The following is a 24,806-nucleotide window of genomic DNA, read 5'->3' as shown; positions in this document are numbered from 1 at the left end:
TTCGATCACACCAATCATCAAACATAAACAATTAATGCAAAAAGTGTTGGGTGTGCTGGATCACCCCAACTAGCATTTAATGCACACTAACACTACAAGAAAATCACATAAGCCTAGGGCAACCACCAGTCCCAAAATACCTCTGATGCTACGAGACTAGCTGAAGAGCAGACTCTGTCGTTATCTGTTGGTTCTCTCCAGCTGACGGCTGGATGTCAGGGAATGGTGGAGTCCATCCGGGCATGTACAGCAAGGCAACCAGTCTCACTGATGTCATCGGAGCAACCTCATTGATGTGGCAGGACAAGTAATTTAAATATAGTTCCAAGTTGGTGGTATATGTTGGTGATTGGCTATACCCAGTAAAAGTCAATGTCCATTGGTTATGTCCAGTGAGATGACCTAATTGTAACAGGACATGTTCTTTGTGCATGTCCATGGAACTGTGTTCCCTATCGATTATAACCAGTCATTGTTGAGTGTGCCTATGGCTAGTGCCCCTTACAGATCCTTATCAATTGCAACCACACATGACTAAGGATGCCTATGGCTGCTATTCCTTATGGCCAGCAACTTAGTGAGTCCCAGCATGTCCCTACATGTTTATGGTAGGTAGATGCTCCTTACAGGTGGCTTTATGGCATATTCTCTGTCTCTCTCCTTGTTTATTATGATGGTGGTTTGGGGGGTAGCTCTCTCTTTAACTTTTAGGAGAACTTTCCCATCGTAGTGGAAGATATGGAGTCTCTAAGGCTCCCACCACAGCATATATCAGTATTTAAAGACTGAACAAACCCATAAATTAACTGGAGGGGCTGGTGTCAAGAGATTTCCTAGAGATTCTTATTCATGTGTGCCAGCCTGACTTAAGAATTATCCTGTTTGGTACAAAAGATTCCTTGCTGTCCCACTCCCATACTGTGTGAATTCTAGAAATTCAATGAAATTCAAAGCAAGTCCAAGGAAGTATTTCATATCTATAACTGAATAAGTAAGGTCAGCTTTTCACTGCTGTTCCTAAAAGGATCTGACCAGAACAACTGTAAGGAGGACGAGTTTATTTGAGGGCTCATAGTTTCAGAGGTCTTAGTCCATAGAAGGCTGGCTCCATTTCTTGGGGCTCAAGATGAGGCTGAATATCATGGCAGAGTGTGTGACAGAGGAAAGCAGCTCACATCATGGTGATTAAGAAGCAGAGAGAGACTCCACTCACCAGATACAAATACATACACCAAAGCCATGCCCTAATTCCCACCTCCTCCAGCCACACCCCATCACTTCAATTACCATTCAGTTAATCCCTATCAGGGGATTAATTCACTGAGTGGGTTAAGACTCTCATAACCCAATCATTTTTCTCTTTGAACCATCTTTCACTGTCTCACACATGAGTTTTGCTGGACACCTCACATCCAAACCATCACATAAGGGTTCTGACATTCCCAAGACACCAGTTTCTACCATACCAGAACTTGCTTAGAACCACAGGAAAAAGGCAGTGGCATTCCAAGAATCACAAGGAACTTGATCCTGTCTTTGCTCATACCCTTTCTTTTTCATGTTACTTCCTTGGTTAACCTGCCAATTACTCCTAAAAATAATGACACAGAAGGGAAGAGAAAGACAGGGAAACTCAGTTCCTTTTCATTTCAGTCATTGCTGCTCATCATTATAGGCCAAAGGTAGAGAATTTGATCATGCATTTATATCAATAAATAAGACAACTGAATCAGTTTTGTGTGATATTTCTACTCTCTGATATGAATACATATGCATATGGAATTTATAAAACTACAGGCAAGTAGGGTGTGCCTGAGGAGGTGAGTCCCTGGGGTGTGACTCAGGTATATATTTTGTCTTTGTTAAGCTGAACTCGTATGCTCTCCCCGCCCCATCATCTCATCCTGAGGCCTTCAAGAAGCACACTACATTTTATTTTGCATGAGATCTAATAATTATGTGGCCATTCCTTCCTGAAATGAAATGACCTGCATGCATAGTATTCATTTTGGACTCTCCATGTTGCCTGTGAATGACTTGGTGTACAAGAAAGAACACTATAGAAGTGCTCATGCTGACTGGTGTGCCACAAGAAATAAATCTGTCTCTGATCTTGAAATCTCATGCCTTCTGCTAGCATCCATGAAACAGCAACAAGTTAATTTCTTAACTTGCAACCAGAATAAAATCTCACAGTTTTTATTCCGACCACAATGTTATCAGGAGATATAAAAGATCTACAGTAGCCTCGGAATTTCCAAGAAGTTCAACACTTCTTGATTTAATGTAAATTCTTCCCCTTATGAGCTAATCTTCTGCTGCACAGTTAGGTTTTAGTGATATCCTCTTTTACCCACTTGGTCAAACAAAACCAGTATCTTTGTTTCATTATACTCTTGAGGTAATAAAAATGTTAACATTCTTAATTTGCCTTTTTTCCATGAGGTCTCATTAACCTGAATATTTTTCCTAATTTACTTAATTCATTTTATTTCTACCATCCAACCCTGACAATTCTTTCTCTCCTCCATAATAAATATGACTTAATATTGTAGCCTAGTGAAATAATGTTCCGTATGGCATGTCTTTATTATCTCTTCAAACATCTTAAGGAAATTTTAATCACATTAACCAATCTTTCCTGATGCGCCATAATGTACCTTCCCTTACTTTGTTCATCCTAGTCATAGATTCTAGCAAAATATGGAAGAATAAAATTCACTAAAATCCTCTCAGCCTTAATAAGATCCCAATTCTGCTTAAACTCTACGTGCATGTGAACCTGTATAACTGTGGAAAACTGGAGGAAGATATACAAATGAGTTGCATATAACTTCAGATACTGGTGTTGAAAAGCAGATATGGGGCTGAGGTCGTTGCTTAGCGGTAGAGCGCTCGCCTAGTGCATGTGAGGCCCTGGGTTCGATCCTTAGCATCACATAAAAATAAATAAATAAAGTAAAGGTATTGTGTCCAACTACAACTAAAAAATAAATATTAAAAAAAGAAAAAGAAAATCAGATATGTCTCTGTAGCTTAAATTTTGAAATCATTTAGTTTTGTAACAAAACATTAAACTTGAAAAGTTATTTGTGAAGCCATTTGTTTCCTTTTAAAAAATTCTATAACTATTCCTTGAATTTATCATATAGAATACAAAACCCTGCCCTCGGCACTCTGGGTCTTTGGTAAGTGGTGCTTATTCCCTGATCCTTCCCCACCCCTAATAAGCATTCTCAACCTCCCCCACTCACTTGCTCCTTCCCATCTGCCACTGTTGGTGGGAAAAATTCATTAAATCTCCCTCACCAACAACACAGACTCATCTTCACTTCTGCTCCCAGAATTATTTGCATATTGAACATTTCTTTTCCTTACCCAAACACCACCTAAATCTATCCAGTTCCAACCTATATTCATCCTAAGCTTCATTAACTATAAATGATGCTTAAAAATAGGATTATACTGTTTGCCTCTTAATTTTGTTCTTATTCATCTATAAATGTTATTCTTGAAGCCATGAAGAGATTTTTAAGTTCACTGAAGGTAGACATCATGCTTTACTGTCATCTACACAGTATCCTAAGGTCGGTGGACAATACCAATCAAGAGGGCTTATTTTGCCCTCTTTAAACCACACAGGGAATGAAAGCTAAGACCACAGTAGGAACTTGTCAAAAAATTATCTGTTGGAAGAGAAACATGTACATTCTACTTAAAATTATCCTGGCAATATAATAGCTTGCCTTTATTAAAAATGGCATTTTAATGAGAAAAATTACATGCATATAAACACTGATTAAGGGAGGATAACATTTTGGCTAGTTTACTCCAAGTTAATAGAAAGTTTGAGTATGTTTGGAATGGGCTGTACAACCAAATAACAAGAACTGAAAGGAGAAAGTTTGAGGTCAGGCATAAAAGATTTAATTTGGGTCTGAGCCCTTTAGAAGATTTCAACTGCTAAAGACTTCTAGAATCTACTTCTGGATTGAATCTGGTCAGATTAATGGAGGTAAAGAGCAAAGAACTTATGTCCATGTTGTCTCATTTGTTAGAAAACTTATAGATATCACTGTAGGAAAGGGCCTATAAACTAGGAAGAGGCAACAGCTCACTCTTGTGATAACAAAGAATGGGCCAGCTCTTAAAGGGTTAAAACTGTTTTTTTCTATAACACTCCAAACAGTTAGACATGCCTCATGATGGAAGTAGAGAAAGGAGTCAACACTGGGCTCATGAGGGCTGAGTTCTATTTTTCTGTTATTCTCAACTCCTGTGTTTGCTCATGCTTCCTTATTCCAGTATTCCAGTCCCTCCCTCTTCAGCCCCATTCCTGTTGCTCTACTCATCACTGTAGGAAAGTACTAGAAAAAACAAACTCTGGGAAATACACCAAAAGTACAGATTCTCATAGGAGGCAAAAGAAAAGTAACATCTTCAGCAATATCTTCGAGGCCAAAGCTTAATTCACAGGTAATTTATCAAGTGATCATTCTATAACATCCACTGTACATGGTGAAATGAAGCTCCCATTAATATGTTCAATAAGCACAGACACCCATATTTATTTATTTAATTTATTGAAAAATCTTTTGTCTAAATCGTTAACCACCTTTAAAAAAATTTTTGCACTGATACATAAAAATTGTACATAACTGTGGGATATGTGTGTTGTTTTTATATAAGTAAACTGTGTAATGTTCAAAACAAGTTAAATACATGTCTACTTCCTCAATCTTCTTCTGTTTTCATTGTGAAAACATTCCATATCCTTTCTTTTAGCTTTTTGAGATACAACACATAAACGTTATTTATAGTCCCCCCCACAATGCCACACCAAATCTTCTTACTCCTGTCCAACTGTAACTTAGTACTCATTGACTAACCCACACTCTATGCTCAACTTTATAAGATCGACTTTACTCCTACTTTTCAATTGTGAAAAATTTTTGCTATAATAATTTTCCTGATTTTAATTTTTAACATTTTGGTAGTTTACTCTAACTGTATCTGTTGGAAGAGAAACATGTATATTCTACTTAACAAAAGAAAAATGAGGTAAGGATAAATATGCTTTATGTTTCTCCTACTCAAGAAATTAGGTCATGCGGTGTATTTATACCTGGGCAACTACAGATTCTTGGCCGTGTCCACATGGATGCACAAGTGTTTCCTGAAGGTTTGTTTCAGCCACTGAAAGGCATGCTGCTGGCAATACAAAAGTGATTTTCTATTACACTTGAAAATCTTGGGCAGAGGTATGTCAATGATTCAAATAAGATTTGTTTCTTACCTACCACATAGAAGAGAATGCATTAATCATTGCAAGCAACGTAAAACAAAACAAAATAAAAAAAGTAACCCATGACATGATAGAACTTAGCATTATATGGCTGACCAACTCATCTAGCACTGAAAGTGTCACATTCTAGAAACTCCCCCAAGCATAATCAAACTAAAATGGTTGGTCATGGAGATACTTTATTAATTAGAGTAATGGCTAATATGATTGTGACTATGGACAAAACCGAAAAGTCATTTATACTCCAGACTTTGTTTTAGGTCTAAAAACAGAATATATTTATATGTACTGCCAGAGCTAAGGGTAAAGTCAAACACAAAATTATACCTCAGTCCCAATTTAAGTAGACATTGTCTCAGATAAATATCTCATAATCTCAAATTCTCTAAACTTATCAAGTAAATTTAACTTTTAGTATTTTTGTTTTTAAAAAAATCTTCAAAGCAAGCTTAATTTTTCTTGATAGTTAATACTTTAATCTGATTTAAAATATAAAAACTAAAGGCTAATGAATTATAATGTTATGACTATAAATAAGTATTCATGGAATTCTTTTCTCAGAGGATCTCTTGGCACTATTGAAAGAAAAGTTATCTACTGCAAAAGGTTAATCAACTCAAACTCAACAAAAGGTCTGACTTTAATTGAAAGTCCAAATGTCAAAATCTGAGACAGGATTTAAATAGAGCAAAACAAATTTAACATGTGGGATGCTAAAAATGTTCTTGTTTAAATTTGCATTCCCAAATTCTTGCTAGGATGACAGTACACATTTTGTGAGAATGACATCAGACACTTTCTAAAATGACAGTATACACTTGGATGACAATTTCAGAAAATGTACATGAGGGATATTGGTCTATAGTTTTATTACCTTCTACTTCCTTTGGTTTTAATATCAATGGTAACATAGGCCTTTATAAAATAAGTTGGAATTATTTCATTCTCTTGTATTTTCTGTAGAGGAATTTATGTAGAATTACCTTAGGTGTCTGGCATAATTCACCAATGAAACTGACTGGGTGTGTAGTTTTTATGCAATTATAATGTTTTTAATTAATTATGAGTTCAATTTATTTAATGGATGATCTATAGGTTATCTATTTTATTTTTGAAGGTGCTTTTGTAGTTTGTGTCTTCCAAGGAATCTCTCAATTTCACTTAAACTGTCAAATTTAATCTGATCTAAAATATAAAAAACTGTCAAATTTATTGGCATAAAGTTTTACATAAATTTTCTTTATTATTCTTTGAATATTTTAAATGTCTGATATCCCTTTTTTCATTCCTGATACAAGCAAATTATATATTATCTATTATCTTGTTTATCAGTCTACCTCAGTTTTTTTTATTGCTCTTTCAAAAATTAGCTTTTACTTTCACTGATTTTTTCTTTAACTATTTTTCTGATACCAACTTCATTTATTTCTGTTTTTATATTATTTCCTTACTTCTAGTTGCTTTGGTTTTATTTGCTCTTTTTGGTTTTTTAAGGTGGAAGCTAAAATCATTGATTTGAGGACCAAACCCTTTTTAATACAAATACTTAATGCTATAGATTTCCCTCTAAAAGCTGCATTAACTGCATCCTACAAGTTTTGATATGTTGTATTTTAAGTTAAAAGAAATAAGATTCAATGCAGCTTCCTTCTTGATTCATGGATAGCTTGGTTTAATTTTTATGTATGGGAGATTTTTCTAGGTGTCTTTCTGTTATTGATTGCTATTTTAATTCCACTGAGGTAAGAAAACAAGCTTAGCATTTTAATTCTTGTTAATATAAAAAGCCTGTTCTATGGGCCAGAATACAATCTCTTTTGGTAAATTTTTCATGTGCACTTGATAAAAATATATATTCTACTGCTATTGGATAGAGTTCTCTATAAGTGTCAACTAGATAAAATGGGTTGATTATATTCTTCAGCTCTTCTATAACACTACTCATTTTCTGTTTATGATCTATTAATCATTGGTATCTGGTATTCAAATCTCCTATTACAATTGTGGGTTTATTTCTCCTTGTAGTTTAACAAGGATTTTTGCTTCATTTATTATGAAATACTGTTATTAAGGACGTAAGTATTCAGGATGGTAGGATATTGAAGACTTGAACAACAGTCAACCAACTTGACCTAGTTGATATTTATAGAATGAAATTGTCTTCTTGTGATTCTAGTCAACAAAGTAATAAGAAGACTTATATAAAAATATTCACTCAATTTTAATAGAAAAAAGTAGTAATTAATTGTCCAGAACTATAGGAACTGATGCATAAAACTGTAGTTTATTCATATTATTAATACTATGAACTAGTTAAAAATAAGTAAATCTTCATGTACCAATTTTGTTAAATCTCAAAAACAAAATGTTGAGTGTAAAAAAACAAGATGCAAAAGAATATGTATAATATAATGGTTTTCAGAATAACAAATACCTACAAAACCAACTATTTTCTTAAGAAAATGGGTATTTATATCACTATACACCCCCCAAATTTTCAAAATCCAAGTAGTTCTAATAAAAATATTAAGTGAAATAGAAATATGAAATGCTATTTAACTCAATTGAAAAATATATATTTCAAACCCTACAGCAACCACTGAAAAAAGTAAATGCAGAGATGAAACTAATAGGCCAACAATGGAAGAGAACTAAGATTCATACTAAACACCATATAATCCAAAAGAAAACATAAAAAGAGAAAATAGAGGATTAAAAAAAGAGATGGCATAAATGAAAAACAACTAGCAAAATGACAACTTTTAAATCCTACCATATGAGGAAAACACTAAGTAACAGTGGCTTAAACCGTGCAATCATACAGATTATAATGATGTATTAAAAATAAGATTAAATTATTTATTGTCTGCCATGAATAAACTTTAATTATTAAATTACACAAGTGAAGAGAAAAAGATGGTGAAAGATATATCAGGAAATACTAATCAAAAGAAAGCAAGAGTCACTTTTGTGACTATTTCAAGCCAAAAGAAAAAAAGGAGAGAGAGTTTAACCCAAAGAATATCATCAAGTTTAAACAGGATAACTCAAGAGGACATGATGATCTATAATACTTTGGCACCCAAGAATAGAGATTCAAAACACATAAAACAAAAAAATGATAGCATTAGAAGGAGAAATAGAGAAATCCAAAATTACAGTTGGAAACATCAATATTTTACCTAATGAGCAGGAAATAAAACATCCAAAAGGAGACAGAAGAACTGTAAAACCCTAAGGCCAGTTGACCTGGAGGACATTTAGAGAACAGTCAACCAAGGACAGCAGAACACAAGTTCTCACTAGGTGTGCATGGAACCCAGACCAGGAGATAACATGTTCTGGGCTACAAAACAAATCTCAACAAATTTAAAAGGATTTAAGCCATCAAAACATGTTCACTGGTCACGAGGTCACAAAGGAATTCAGCTAATAGGAAGATCTAGAAAAATTCCAAATATGTGGAAGTTAAAAATATATTATTACATAACTCAGAGATTAACCCATTAAGTACCATCATCTCAGATGTGGAACATCTATAAAACCTTAAATGGAGCAACAAACATACCCCTTTTAGGTAACTTTTGCAATAAATACTATGCTTTCAGAGTTCTTTTCTTTGGGAAAAAGTAATAGGTGGATAATAAGTGTTTGAAAATGTACACGTTTATATATATATATATATATATATGAAAATATAAGGGATATATAAACTCTAAATTATGATTTTCAACTTATTTCAATGCATTTCTGTCAATTTTTTGAAATATTCACAGAATTGAAAATGTAGAACTTAATGAGTTAACAAAGAAATCATAAGGAAAATAAGAAAATATTTAACTATAATGAAAATACAAGGTAACAAAATATATGGGGTACAGATAGAATAGGACTTAGAAAGGAACTATATAGAAAAACATAGAATTACGTGTGCATATGAAAGAAAGAAGAGGTTTCAAGTTAATTGTCTCACTCTCTAAAGACTAGAGAAATATAAGCAAAAGAAGCCCAAATAAGCAGAAGAAACGAAACAATAAAGGCAAGAAATCAGTGAAGTTGAAAAACAAAAAACAACATGGAGAAAATAAAAAAATCAAAAGCTGATTGTTTGAAAAGATCAATTAAATTGATAGCCCTTTAGGCAGACTGATAAAGAAAAACAGAGAAGACACAAATGATCAATATTAGGAAATGAACTAAGTACAGCTACATTCATCAAAATGGCTCAACTGCTACAATATACTATCTAATGGAAAAAACAAGTCATTTATATAAAAAATGAAAAACATAAAAATAAACATGCTTTTAGCATAGAAAAAACATGTAGTAAAACTATACAGAAAAGCATCTGAAAAACAATCACTAAAATCAAGAATTTGTTAATCTTAATCAAGAGAATGGATGATGTGATTAGGATCAAGCATACATAAAAGCTTTCACAGGTATAGATATTGTTTTTTTGTTTCTCAGGTTGGATAAATGGCATGAGTGAGTTTTTTCATTCTTATTAGTTTTAAACCACAGTGTTTGGAGGAAATCAATCTCCTTCCCCCAATTATTTAAACAAAAATAAACCTGATTATTTATTTATTTCTATTTTTGGTACTGAGGATTTTACCTAGGGTGCTTTAACAGTGAGCCACATTCCCAGCCTTTTTTTATTTTTTATTTTGGGACAGGGTCTCACTAAATTGCTGAGGGCCTCACTAAATTGCTGGGGTTGTCCTCAAACTTGAAAACCTACTCTCAGCCTCCCAAGTCACTGGGATTACAGGAGTGTGCCACCATACCTAGCAAGCCCTCTGTATTTCCTAATTCCAAAATTTGTTAACAGAAGCTTAATAACTTTCAGGGAAACTTCCAAAATATACCCATAATTACCCAAGGATAAGGCTAGTTGAATTTTCTTCCTTCTCTTTCCATACCATAAAGTTTTCCTATAAACAGTCTAACAGCACAGACTTTAAAATATACTTTTGTTTCTCTTGCAGTGAGAGCTAACACATATTAGCCAAATGCACCACTGAAATAAGATGTGAATGTTGAAACCTGTAAAATGAATGACAGATTCAGCGCTGGCAATATTGTTCATTCAGAATCCCTTTTTGTATGGGTACACTTTCATTTTCTGTCAACCCAAAGCACCTACTTAATATGAAAAAATAAATAGGGATAAGAGAAATCAAATATTTGAATGATAGAAGCTGAACTTTCATTTTAATATTAGTCATAAAATTCCATGAATTAAAAAAAAGAAATGTTGAAATGTTCAATATGGCTTGCTTTTTATAACTGTGTTTTTCAAGAGAATCTGAGAAATGAGCTCAGCATGTTCATTTTGCCACAACTACAAAAGTGTATCCTACTAAACAGGTTGCTCTCTAAATTTGACAAGGGAAAGATTCTAGATAAATCTGTTTATCGAAGACATTCCTTTAGCAGAAACTACAAAGAGACATAGCATAGAGTTGCCCTAACCTGAGAACAGAGACATGTCAGCAACTAGAAAAGGATAAAGCAAAATATTAAAAAAAAAACCTCTTTTTATAATATATATATTGAAATTTGAAAGAAATAACATGCTAATATGGAAATGAAAACAGTAATAAAGTTCAAATCAATGCCAATTAGTTGGTACCAAACTTTATAAATAGGAACATGAACAGGTAATGACATATCACTGATACAGATTCCCTTAAACCTGCATGGTTATTAATTCCATCTCGTCAAGATATGAAATCATTCAAATCACAAACATAGGTACTGTAGTAACCTAGAGGATATTCCAACATTTTGGCTGCCCTGGTAGTTTAAAACAGCTTTCTGAACAATGCATGTGTTAGCAAAGAAATGGAAGTAGTTGTATCAATTATTCATATGTAAGTCATCTAGAAACCTCTACCAAAAAGACTTCTACTCCTGCTGTAAATCTTCCTTACTACATTTAATTGAACAGGCCATAGTCTAATCAAAATTCAAATCCATTTACTTTATTTTGACACTTTGAAATATCTGATTAATAGAGCCAGTAGTCTTCACATCTATTATATCTTTTTTTTACATAATTTATAACAGGAAAAATATCTACAGTTTGTACCCCACTGTCTCCCTCATCAACCCCATGATCATGTATAGAGATCTCTACTGTGCTGTGCCTGGCTGGCGGGAAGATGATCAGCAGGCAGAGGGCAACACTAATGTCTTGCTTATTGATCAGGCTGCCTCTGTTTCAAGTCCAGAAGGAAAACAGGTAGATGTTGCAGTCTTCACCAGTGTCGGTATAGTCGTGAACCATCACTTAAAGAACAAACTCAAAAATTAACTTTACAAAAACTACCTCAAAGACTGTATAACATCAGTCAAAAGCAAAGATGAAGAACAGAAACTAAAAAGAGAAAATGTTTTATGATGCTGTTATAGAACAAACCAAGAATGTTCTTACTAATTCCAAAGACTGTCAGTTCTTCCTTGGTGAAAACATGAATCCATGTGGCACAGTGGTTCTGTTACTCTCCCATGAGGATATTATCCCACACATGAATTTATTTAAAGGTGATTTTAAAAGGGGATAAAGTTAACCAATCTGGCCACTTACTTGTAATTTATCATGTATCATCATAAATTGTGGCTGCTTTTTTTAATCCACAAAACACCAGAACTTCAACAAACTGGACTGACATCATCTTGAGCACTCATTTACTTATACCTTAATTTATTTGGTGTGGAGGCATTATTTAAAGAACAAATTTAGGCTGCCATAAAACAAAGCACATTTAAAATAAACACACTCCTATCTACAACATAGCAAAAGTGCCCTGCCTATCACTCTCCCCAAGCATCTGAACACTACTGGGAGCCTCCAGCAACAAGGCAGAATTGCAAATAAGGATGAAGTCACCACTGAATCTTCACAGAGGTTATGTTTCTCTTTTCCTGTATGTTAAATTGACTAGTTGGCTCTGTATCTCCATATGAAACAAGCATATTTATAGTGACAAAGCTGATTAACATTTTAAAATCCTTTATGAGGAATACCTAAATACTAGCTCTTGCATGCACAAATTTTTCCAGGAAAAATAAAATTAAATTGTGACCCACCCCCCACATAGTGCTATCTTCCTCAGCCATGTGCTAATTGCAAAGATGAAGTTTTCTTATTTCCCTATACAATCACAAAGGACTCCATTGCATAGGATTCCCTAGGTAAGTCTGCAGATTAATCACTGTGAAAACAGCTGGACCTTTTCCTCTCCTTGGAAAAAGTAGGCCACTGGGAGGACTCTTCTTCACATACCTTTGTAGCTGCCAAATAAGAAGAGACAGCTATGATAGTATGTCCATTATGTCTTAAAGGATAACCTTAGTTATTTGTGTCTGTGTATTATTGTTTATTATGCATGACTTAAAATAAACACTAATATGAAAAAATAAACCTCAATCATAACAATTTCATGAAAAAAGAGAATTAGGGAATGCTCTGCAGATCATGGCACACATTTCCACAGATTCTGGGCACACATGGCGCACAGCTGTGGACTAAATCTGGCCCTTGGGGGCCAGGATGAAGGAAAACACAATTAGAGGTGAAATAAGCAGGTGTTTTCCTTTGTTTGCTTTCATTATTTGAGTGGGAAGAGCAAGATAACTTCTGATATGGCAAAGTACACAGAAGAATTCATACTCTTGATCTAATTGCTTTGTCTGTTAATAGCAAAATGACAGAGTTCTTTCTGGAAATAATTCAGCTATATGCCCATGGACAAGAATGAAAAAAATCTCTTTGTTGGTATGAGTTAAAATTAAAATACGTTTGTGACACTAAATCCTACTCTGCCCTAATCCGTAAATATTAAACGGATATTAATGCAGAATTTAGTCTAGCTCACCTTTTATTACAGATAACTGTAATTTTCTCATTTCCCCTATCAGAAATAAACTCCTTGAGGTCAGGAATGATATTATTCATTTGTGTTTCAAACATAGATCTTGCATAAATATTTATGGAATGATTTGCATCCAGCAGACACACCAAAATATCTGTAGAATGAATCAATTCTGAGTCCCCAAGGAAAATGCTATAAGAACAAGATCTTTTTTAAAATCATGATATTTGAGACAAGTGTAGTCTATTCACACAGGTAACAAATTTCACTTGCTGGTAGTAATTTAGTGCAGTGAAACAAGGTGGACACTTCAAGTAAAATCTTCATGTTTTCAAAATGAAAAGGTAAGAAATGAAGTCCTTTTTCCTCCCTCTCTCACACCTTACCCCATGTGTGTATTCTTATTGTGCTGCACTTAGATCAGTTAAGTAATTTTAAGACAATGGCAATCCTAAAGAAGACATTACATTTACTGAACAAAATCTGTGGGCTGATTTCAGCCTAAAGGCTAACAGTATTATATTAGTCATAATTGTCACTAAAAAATTTCTAGACAGAGTTATGTAAAAACAACAACAACAAAAACACTCTTTGTATATAATTTCGGAAGAGGCTATCAGTGTTGAATTAAGCACAAGCAAGCAAAGACATTAAAATACCTCAAGTGACTTTTACATGCTTAAGTATACATTTGTAAGTTTATATGTGTGTGCATGTATATAGAGTGCAGGAAGAAGTCATCATTAAAAGACTAAAAACAGGTCATCTAACTTTTCGTGTTTCTTTTTTAAATAAGTGCCTTTTATTTTTATTTATTTATTTTTTTTAGAGAGAGAGAGAAAGAGAAAGAATTATTTATTTATTTATTTATTTTAGTTTTTGTCGGACACAACATCTTTGTTTTCTGTATGTGGTGCTGAGGATCGAACCTGGGCCTCAGGCATGCCAGGCGAGCGCGCTACCGCTTGAGCCACATCCCCAGCCTAACTTTTCAAATATATGAATCACAGCCATGGGTATCCTAGAAATGCTAATTTACTAAATTTCAAATTAAAGGATGACTTCCATAAAGTTTCATCTTGTGTAAAGTTCAAAATTATTTTACTAAGTACAATACGTTGGAGGCTTGGATAAATTAAGTTGATGCCAATCTCCCTTTTGTTGCACTTAATCTGCTATGTCTGCCCCCATTGGGTAATTGTAGGTCTGTTAATAGAGGTGCAAAGCTCTTAATCTTCCTCAGTATGATAACTGTAGTCCCACTGTCCTGAGGACAATCGGGAAAACAGGCAGAAGGCAGGAGAACATGATGTTCATTCATCGGGTGCTGATAGTGCTTGTGACATAGGGCATTGTTCTGATTTACTTCAACAAATCTTCAGAGCTTTAAGTGATTTCAACAGAGACTTTAATCTCTTGCTGCAATTAGTGCTCTCCACAGACTGACATATTATCTAATCGTTACATCTCTAGCCTCAACAAATCTCACTGCCCTTTTGTTAATTTGATTTAAAAAAAAAAAAAAAGCATCCATGGCTCCAGAATTGGTGATATATATATAAAGAGAGAGTTGTTATATATATATAAAGAGAGATAGATAGAGATATAGGAACACTTGCAACTCACAATAACTCACAATAGACAATATACATGATGTAAACCCTTTGTTCTTAGAATCCCTCCTTCTCAGCAGTGCCTGGATCTTCTCAATGTTGGGAGAACTATATATAGGAAAGGGTGAGAAGTCAAAAAGTTATGTTCTTCTATTGATATTGCAGTTTTTCACACTAATTTCAAACACCATGATTATTTCTTGAAAAACTATCCATTAACCTCCACGCAGAACCCTGTGGACATTTTCTGTTTGGTCTCTATCTTCGTAAGGCTATCATCCCTCCTCAAAATGGTTTTTACAAAACTAGTAAATTTAACTCAGAATGCAGAAAAATGAAAGACACACAAAAAACTTTTGCTTCCCTTTTTACCAGTTTCTTCCTGTTTTTTTCACAGCTACCATCAAAGAAAGAAAGGGAGAGAAAACATGTAACATTACACATAATTCACCAGATTTTTTATCAGCATCTATAAAGATAGAAAGAGGCATTATAAAGGGGTATGGTTAAAATATTTGCCAGGATAAAGTCTGCCAACAGCTGACAGATAAATAAGTTGACTGAATTTCCTATTTTTTCTACACCTTGCCTTTATTTCTGTTGCATATTCTATCTTGAATGTTCATTCTTCCTAACAGCAAATTCTACTAAGCCTTCAATGCCATTTCAAATGCCATTCATTAGTGAAGCTATACCGCGTAATATCGAGACCAAACATACTATTTTCTCCCCAGTATTCTAAGAATATTTTTTATACTTTATATTTTATAATCTGAAATCCCACTTATCCATCTCTCCTCCCCTACTACTAGGTTCAGAAACATAGTGCTACCTAGAATAGATACATATTTACAGCAAATTTAGTTGTCAATAAGTCTATAAGAAGGAATTGCTCCCACACAAGATCTTATGTTTGTGACATAGGGCATTGTTCTGATTTACTTCATAAGTAAAAAGGCAGAGCAAAACTCAACAAATCTTTTTAATGAAATATTATACAGCTATTAAAATTTTATTTTTCAAATATTAGAGAAATTTTTGATATAATGTTAGATGAAGAAGAAAATTGCATAAAATTTTAATTTCAACTGTTTCAAAATATATATCAAAAAGAATGAAAAAATACAGCAGAGTATTAGCTACAGTATTCAGGATTTTAAAATGATAAAATGTATTTACCCTCTTTCAAATTGAAATGAGTAAACATAAACAAACTTACATCCATTTCAGTTTCAGATGAAGAAGGTGAATATAAACCTGTTGGAAATTTCAAGGAATTTTTGTAAAGAATCACAGAAGAGATCAGAATAAAGAAATTTCCTAACTTGAAAGTGGGTATTACTGATACCACAAGTAGAACCCCTACTAGCAAATCCCTAACCCTAGGAGGCAGAGACTGTAGGTGAGAGTGGACTGTGACATTAAATGTCAACACCATTTCTGCCAGCAGCTCCCAAGGGAAGGAATTGCTCCCACACAAGGCCCAACAGCCTTGGGCCTTGATACTCATTCCTCACCTCCCCTTAGAAGAACCCTAAGTGAGACAAGAGAAGTTCCTTGAGTGAATAACTGAAGAACACGGTCTCAGGTTTCTGTAAGTCTACTTAGCTAACCACTTCCCTCATAGTTAGAGTGTCCAACTATTTGAGTTACATTAAAAAAAATATTCTGAAAATGTGTTTATCAAATGTTTATCAAAATATAGGTGAGATTACTACCAAAAGACTGCTTCCTACTCTTTCTCTATATCTTCAAAAGCAGTCAGACCTAATATGGCTAAATAAAATGACAGTAATTTTATTTTTCTTTCTTCCTTATGAGAAATTACATAAATTCCAATACTGGACCAAAATATATGCTCTATACACTTGAAATACAACCATCTATGACTAAATGAACAATAAGCAATTTTTAAAAAGGCAGCCTATATATAGGCAAGATATTTATACACACACATATATATGTGTGTGTGTGTATATATATATATATATATATATATATATATATATGAGAGAATTTCATAGTTTGAATGAAAATGATCAATACGCAGGAATAACAGCAAACACACTTTTGTGAAGCATATTTGAAGCAAAGAAAAGACATTATTAAATCTTATCATTCTCATGCTAATTTGAAAACACTGCAACTAGAAAGAAGAAAATAATGGAAATAAGTACTAAAACATACTGTAAATTTATAATAATTAAAAATCATGATATCTGAACCAAAATAAACAAACACCTGAAATGAACACAATAAAAAAAGAAATAACTCTATTATATTAAGAAATGATTGATTTTACTACATTGATATTAAAAATTTGTGCACCAGTTCTTTAAAACCCCACTGTAAACAAAGTTAAAAGTAATTAAATATAAACAGAAATTTAAAAACTCAAAATAAAAGCCACTTAAATTTCAGCATAAAAACAAGAAAATATTCTTATGACATAAAGGGCTCCAAAAAATAGAAAGCAAATATACCAATTTTAAAAGTATATTATTCAACTCAAATGATATATAGTGAGCACTGCATTCTTTTGTTAGGGTCACATGACAAAGTATACAAACCAAGAGTTTTCAATAACAGAAATTCATCTTCTCACAATTATGGATGCATCCCATGAGAAACATGACATTTAAACAAAAATGGGGAAAAGAAATAAATGGGAAATCATACATCCTCAAGAATTAGAAATGCTCAATGAGCATATAAAACATGCTCATTTGCAACAAGACATCATTCATCTTCTGGTGTACTGATAAAAACATTTTTTAAATAACACCAAATGCTGACCAGCATGTAGGTTAAAGTGTTAATGAAAATATAAATTGGTGTAACCACAAAAAAAAAACTTAAAGAAGAAATTTTATAGATAAAATGATCCCATGGTTATATCATAATCAAAGATGAACTTCAGATGGATCAAAGATCTAAATGTGAAAGACAAAAATAAAAATGTAAAACACGAATATTATACTAGAAGGAAGTGATAATAAATATCTATGTTACTTAATGATAGAGAAAGGTCTCTAAAATGAGATTCTATAAACAAAAATCCAAACAGTTATAAAGATAGATCTGACTATATTTAACAAAGAACTTCACAGGCAACATTGGCTGGGATAAGATAAATGCAACATTGGAAACCAATAATGAATTAACATAGAGGATATATGGGGAATATTTGTACTCAAGCAGAAAAACAGAAAAAAATATATATTTCTGAAAAGTAATAAACAATTCCCTGAGAAGAAAACCTGAATGGCTAACAAATAAATGAAAAGATGGACAAACTCATCAATAACCAGAAAATATAAACTCAAACAATGGGATGCCAATTTATGCAATTAGGGTTGGCAAAAGGTTTGAAGGCAGCAAATACCAAGGGTTGACAAAGCTACTAGAAGAAGTAAAGTCCTCATGTCAGAGAAGTGTCACTCAAAACAATCTGTCAGTATTTACCTATATTAACTATTTGCCCTATGACTCAACAATTCCGGGTCTACCTGTATATTGCAGATGAATACTTTCTCAAGAGTTCCATCAGGGGACAAATAAATGGTTGTTCACTGAATGCACTTTAAACAGTAGATAAATGGAGCCTGAGTGTCCACTAACAAGAAAATGGAGAAGTAAAATGTGCTAGATATATAAAACAAAATACTATACAATAGTTAAGACTACACATCCTACAGTTAATAACAGCAAAATAGACGTACATTCAGCAACATGAAGAGATCCCCAAGGCAATACAGTAAATGGAAAAAGAAACATCTATTGCATACTACTATCTATGTAAATTAAAAACACATTCACCCACAAAATCTCTAGAAATACACAAGGATATGCATGCATTTGATTGAGAACATATATCAAACATATTGAGAGAAGGAAGTGGAGGGGGCAATAAGGAATGGACAAAGAAAAAAGAAAGCACAAAATAAAACAGAGGTAACACATGGATTAACAATAATAATAATATGGTATGAACTAAGAAGTATAAATTCAGCTCTTTGTACCTGATGATCAAAAAAAGAGGGACTATGAAAAAACTACCTCTATAAAAATTTCTGAAATCAATGCGCTCCCAATTGGAATTCCATTTTTTTAAGCTGAATCAGATTTTAAATTTAATCTGGAAGCATAAATAGGTAGAAGCATAAAAATCTACAAAAAGTGAGAGAAGACTTGTACTGCAAGACATTTAAAAGAAAAACATAATCCTACAATAATTGAGATAATATGGGTAGCAGAATAGAAACATAGTCAGAAAAACAAAGTTCAGAAGTGAACCAAAGACTATCTCAGGCTTCTAGGTGTAGAGGAGCAGCTCTCCTTCTACGTAGCTTTCCTCAGGGTTCTCTTGGCACCACCATCTCCCGCCTCATCCACTGACTTGCACCACAAGCAAAGAAGTCTGGAGACATTAAGTCAAAAGAGTGAGCTGCAAATCAACTTGAATAATTCATTTTTATGATCATTTTTCACAGTAATACTCTAGAAGAAATCTCATATTTCATCTAATCCAGTGATTTTTTTTAAAAGGTTGTCATCAAAGCGTTTCCATTTGGCTTGCTTAAATATTTATTCCTTTATATAATCTAAAGAAAAGTGACAGTCAAAAAACAGGCTGTTGGTTTTGGTTTGTCCAGCATGGAACCTTCTGTTCCATCCCCACTCATTTTCCCATTATTCTGGGTACCCTCTATTTGCAGATAGTTCTCATCTACTTGCATTGGTAGATCTCTCTCCATCTTGACTCATCTTTAACATTTGCACTTATCAGTAAAGGATTCTAGGAAAAAATAACTTCCAAGGTGAGACCCAAATACAAATGGATTTAAGCCACGTGAAGGAGACAACATGAGGAAAAGCAAGAGCTACAGATCATGTGAGAGCAATTCAAAAACCCAAAAGGACTCAGAGGCTGACCTTGTGAGGGTTAAGGTGAGGGGTGAGTGAAGCATGCTACTGTGTTTTGAGCTGAGCAGAGAGGATGGCAATCTGATTACATAAGTTAGTGAAAGGTACAATCAGGGAAAACCCTGCAGTTGAAAGTACAGTGAAGGAAATGTTATGGCCTTTAGAATAAGGAACCTTAATGCTAGTAGGATTAGAGCTAGATGTTTAAATCAGATCCCATAGAAGCCAAAATTGGAGCAATGAGAATGGATGATATTACCACAGCCCAAACACAGAGAAATAAGAGCAGAGTTGTAGGGACAGAATACTGAGAAAAGAAATTTGAACCACTTTAGAGACGAAGTGAGGGGGGAAAAAAGACAAAAAAATAGTAAAAAAAAAAAAAAGTATGACATAATAGGAATGTCTAAAAATTGCAATATGAAAAAATCCAACTATAAAACAACAGAGGAAAATGTAGCAAAAACTAAAACTAAAAAAACACTTGAGAAAGAAATAATTTTAAATAATTTAAATTGTTTAATATATCAACATGTTTATCTCATTTAAAAAATGGTCTACATGTAACAGAATAAACTAAAACACACATTCACAAATACATTCTTAACAATTTTGAGGGGATAGCTAATATTTTTATAACATACTAATTCAATTTATTGCCACTTATATGACAATGAATTTATTTTAATGCATGGCTAGGTATATATTAATGACAAACACTCATTTAAGATTTTTTTATATAAATTAAATTATTTTAATTTTTTTTGAGAATTTCCTCTTATCAAAATAAAATATAGTAATATAAAATGTCATTTAACACTATTGTCTATGAATCAAAGTAAAATAAATGAGAAAGAAAATAATCAGTGTCCTCTGTGGATATTGCTGATGATCATATATATACCCACAAACTTTTGAATAGCATTTCTATATTTGGAAAATTCTTACCTCAAGGTTCCACTTTCGCAACATATAAATCAGGATACATAATCTATAGTATTCAGGCAGGTCACTTGGATTTTCCCTGTACAATTAGACACCAACTATATGAGAAAATATGACCTGTGCAGAAGCAAGTTCCTCTCCATCCCCATTCCACATGTGGGTAGTAGCAGAGGTATCTGGGCTTCCAATGCAGCAGTGGATGTGGGGGAATGGTTTCTCTGGTTTGATAGTTAAAGTTCTTAGTGCAAATGAGTTGGTAGGCAGCATGGATGGCATCAATTTTCTCTGAAGCACAATAAGACAGAAGTAGTACTTTACTCCACAGGTTAGATCAGGGACATGGTTTAAATATTTTTTTTCTAGTTCTGCAGGCATCCCACTATTTCTGTGAACTACCTAACATCATTTTTCAGAACTACATTAATCAATCAGAATTCATTTCTGGTTTGTGCTGATGGATCTGCCAAAAGATAGAATCTGGTACTTGAAGGTACACACTGAGATACTGCTAATTACCCCTGTGGTCACTTGAGTATGAAGTGCTCCTTGGAGGTAATGCTTTGGGAAATCTAGGACCACTGCCACATAACCACTTAAAGAATATGAGGAATTCAAGTGCCATAAGTAACTGTTTGCTACTTAACTTTACTCAACTGCCTAAATGAAGGCAGATCCAAAGATTGAAGCCTTACCTCAGAGCAAAGCCTGAAAAATCACAGAATTTCTATAACAGTGAATAAAAGATTATTCAGATGTTGCAACAGGACCAAAGTAGCTAAAAATAAAATTTTATCTTGCAGATTTCTTGTTATCATCCTCCAGAAGTATTGACTTTACAGCCTCATCAGGTCTCTTATGTGAAAGATAGGGCAATAAGTGCAAAAGATTATGCCTCTAAACACTGTAATGGAGATATGTAGGAGGTTTAAAATGACCCAAATTGCTCTAATACCTAAATCCACTGAGGATTCCTTGCCAAAAGCAGCCCATTTCCTTTGGATTTATGAAACTGTTTTTAATTTGCTTGAAGAACAAGATCTTTTAGGACCTTTTCTATAGCAGCTATTTTGTAAGGAAAAGACAATTCTCCTCAGACCCCTTCAGAATGTCACTTGACCTATAACCAGAATCAAATCACAGCATTCCAGAGAGAGCCAGTTTCAAAATTCAACCCATCAGGGAAAAACTCAATCATGGAGAGACCTGCAAGTCTTTGCTTAACATCAAAAAATCAGAGAATAGGCCAGACACGGTGGCACACGCCTGTAATCCCAGAAGTTCAGGAGGCTGAAGTAGGAGGAACACAAGTTCAAAGCCAGCCTCAAAAAAAGCAAAGCACTAAACAACTCAGTGAGACCCTGTCCCTAAATAAAATGCAAAATATGGCTGGGGATGTGGCTCAGTGGTTGAGTGCTCCTGAATTCAATCCCTGGTACCCCTCCCACACAAAAATATCAGAGAATATATCTGGGAATGAATAATGAATTCTTAGGGTTCTGTGCTAAGAAAAGGCTTCACAATTTTAATCTAAGGAGAACATGTTACTGAGTTTTCTTGCAAACATTCGAGATTTGGTGTATTGCCTTGAGCAGCTGAGAGTGGTTCTAAATTTTTGTTAACTTGGTTAACTGAATCCTGTTCTCAATGTGACTATATTAATTAAGTTGAAATGCCTAAAATCCTTGGTATAATAATAGAAGAATTTTAAAAAACTTGGGAAGATAACAGTGCTGGTGTTCATTTATCATGAATCCCCTTTTCACCCATTCTCCTGTGTCTCCCGATGAAACCTACAAGACACTCAATAATCAAATAATTTAGACATATATTGGTTGAGGGGAGTGCCAATACCTTTGAAAAGTGTCATAGTGACTGTCTTCTATACAGCAAGAATGTGGATGATGATGATGCAAATGAGAAAGAATGAGACCAACTGGAATGATCAGGTCTCAGGATGGTACAAGATTGGGAGATACACTCAACTGACCCAAGAAAGCCTAACTATTGTAGAGTGGTATCCTGGGTTTTCTGAGAAGTAATGTATTTAATACCTTTGATATTAAATAACTGATGAAATAAATATCTGAAATGATTGAGCAGCCTTCTAATACTCTACATGATTTGTGAAACTCAAAAAACACTTGGTTTGGTGAAAAGGACAACCTAATGGAGTGATTCTATAAACTGAAGCAGTCGGCCAGCTACTCAACCCAACTCTTCGTGCCTGACGTGCAGCTACTGATGTGTAAATTCTTTTTCTGCCATCCACTAGACAAAACAGGACTCACCCTAACTTGCTCTTTTCACAGTGACAGCAGTAACTTTCCCTCTTTGCCTCAGGGTAGGCCAATTCTCAGGCTAAGGCAACTTGGTCTACTTAGACCTTGGTTGTTTCCCAGGCCACAGAATATTATAATGGTGTAAATTTGAAATAAATGTCGTAAAAGTACAGGGGCCTGAAACCTTGGCAAAGAGTAAGGCTCTGGTAATCTGAGGCACATTAGGACACTCCCTGCAAAGCCAAAGGAAAACTGTCGTGCCTTTGGTGTCTACTGCAGGGAAACAACCATAATGCTTGGGAGCATTTCTGGGGTTCTAGAGACAACATACACTGTATGCTGCACTCACCCCACACCTGCAACCCCATGGAAAGTGGCCAGTACCAGCTCACTGAGGACAGACAGATTCCCGCAGCATTACTATCCAACTTGATCGGCTCTGCTGAGAACAATGGGGATGTCACTTTTTACCAGTGAGAAGTTCAAAAGTCCACATGGATGATCAAGATCTTTGAAATATGATGCCTAGAGAATTAGACATGAAGACTATGGAGAGAACAGCATGTGGACAGAGCTCTCAGAATAAGTCAAGAATGTGAAAATATTTATGTCTCATGCATTACCAGAATGCCACCTCTGTAAAACGGATTCCCATAATAATGCAGAACAGATAATGCAACCTGGAAATGTCAGCCTACTTCCCTGCTTGGATAAACCAGAGCTTAATAAATTTATGAACAAAATGGTAATGATGACAGACATTTGTAATATTTCAGGAATAGAACAATCCCATTGTTGAGAAACAATCCCACTGCTGAGAAACAAAATTGCAAGCAACAGAGACTGGCATGAATTTCCAAGAAGGTCTCATATTCCAAGCAGTCAGTCACCTGGTGGTAAATTACACTGAATTCTCCCATAATGAAGACCAGTAATTTGTCCTTACCAAAGAGACACTATGTCTGGATTTAGATTTTTTTTAAGTGAAAAAGAAATAACAGTTGCTGTTGTCCATGTGACTCATTGGTCTTGACAGGTACCTCATCACTCAAATGCATTTGTTTATAAACAATGGTCAATTTCTTTGTTTTTATTACTTTAAACCCACCTCTCTTTTGTATCATTTCATTCTAATAACCATTTCTCATTCTAATACATTTTGGGAGGGTACTGGGGATTAAACCCAGGGGCATTTTACCATTGAGCTACATCCCCAGTCCTTCCTTTTTATTTTTTATTTTGAGACAGGTCTTGCTAAGTTGCTAAGGATAGCCTTGAACTTGCCATCCTCATGCCTCAGCCTCTCAAGTTGCTGGTATTATAGATGTGTGCACCACACCCACCCTCTAATACCTTTTGATGATGTAGTCTTAATAAATTTAATATATGCTCTGACCCAGCCATTCTTATATGGTATCATATTTCTGTAGCCAAAATAAATAGTTTCAGGAACTAAATGGTGGAGGTCATATCTCATTTCTATAACTAGCAAAACAGTTGTCATCTCATGTCAACTACCCTTAGCCCTTTTGATTTAGTTCTCACTTAAGAGAATGCTTTCATTAGGAGACACAAGAATAAGTCTATTAAATTGGAAATGAAGAAAGCTTACTGCCTGGCCACTTATGAATCCTAAAACTTCTAATAACATTGGATTATTTTTTTAAAAAAAAAAAGGACGCTGGAGTGGTTGTTATGGGTTTGATTAGAGTGATCTTAATTGTCACAAAGAAAAAAAAGGTGCTTCTATAAAATTGGGACAGGGAAGAAAATGAACAAAATCCTTGGAGTGTTTCCTGATACCAAACTTAGAAGACTAGAAAGATGTCATTCAGTTAAGACCACAAAAGCTCAT

At 34.2% G+C, this 24,806-nt stretch overlaps 1 pseudogene; it reads left to right on the top strand.

The window, feature by feature from the left end:
- The first annotated feature begins 10,963 nt into the window (after nt 1-10,963).
- The window catches only part of LOC124090832 (lysosomal-associated transmembrane protein 4A-like), a 59,773-nt pseudogene continuing 45,930 nt past the window's right edge, over nt 10,964-24,806 (top strand).

The sequence above is a fragment of the Marmota monax genome, unplaced genomic scaffold (assembly GCF_021218885.2).
Source record: "Marmota monax isolate L192 unplaced genomic scaffold, Marmota_monax_Labrador192_F-V1.1 WCK01_AAM20220418_F8-fsc00010, whole genome shotgun sequence".
Lineage (NCBI taxonomy): Eukaryota > Metazoa > Chordata > Mammalia > Rodentia > Sciuridae > Marmota > Marmota monax.
The sequence above is the reverse complement of the archived record's forward strand: the minus strand, read 5'-3'. Positions and strand labels throughout refer to the sequence as shown.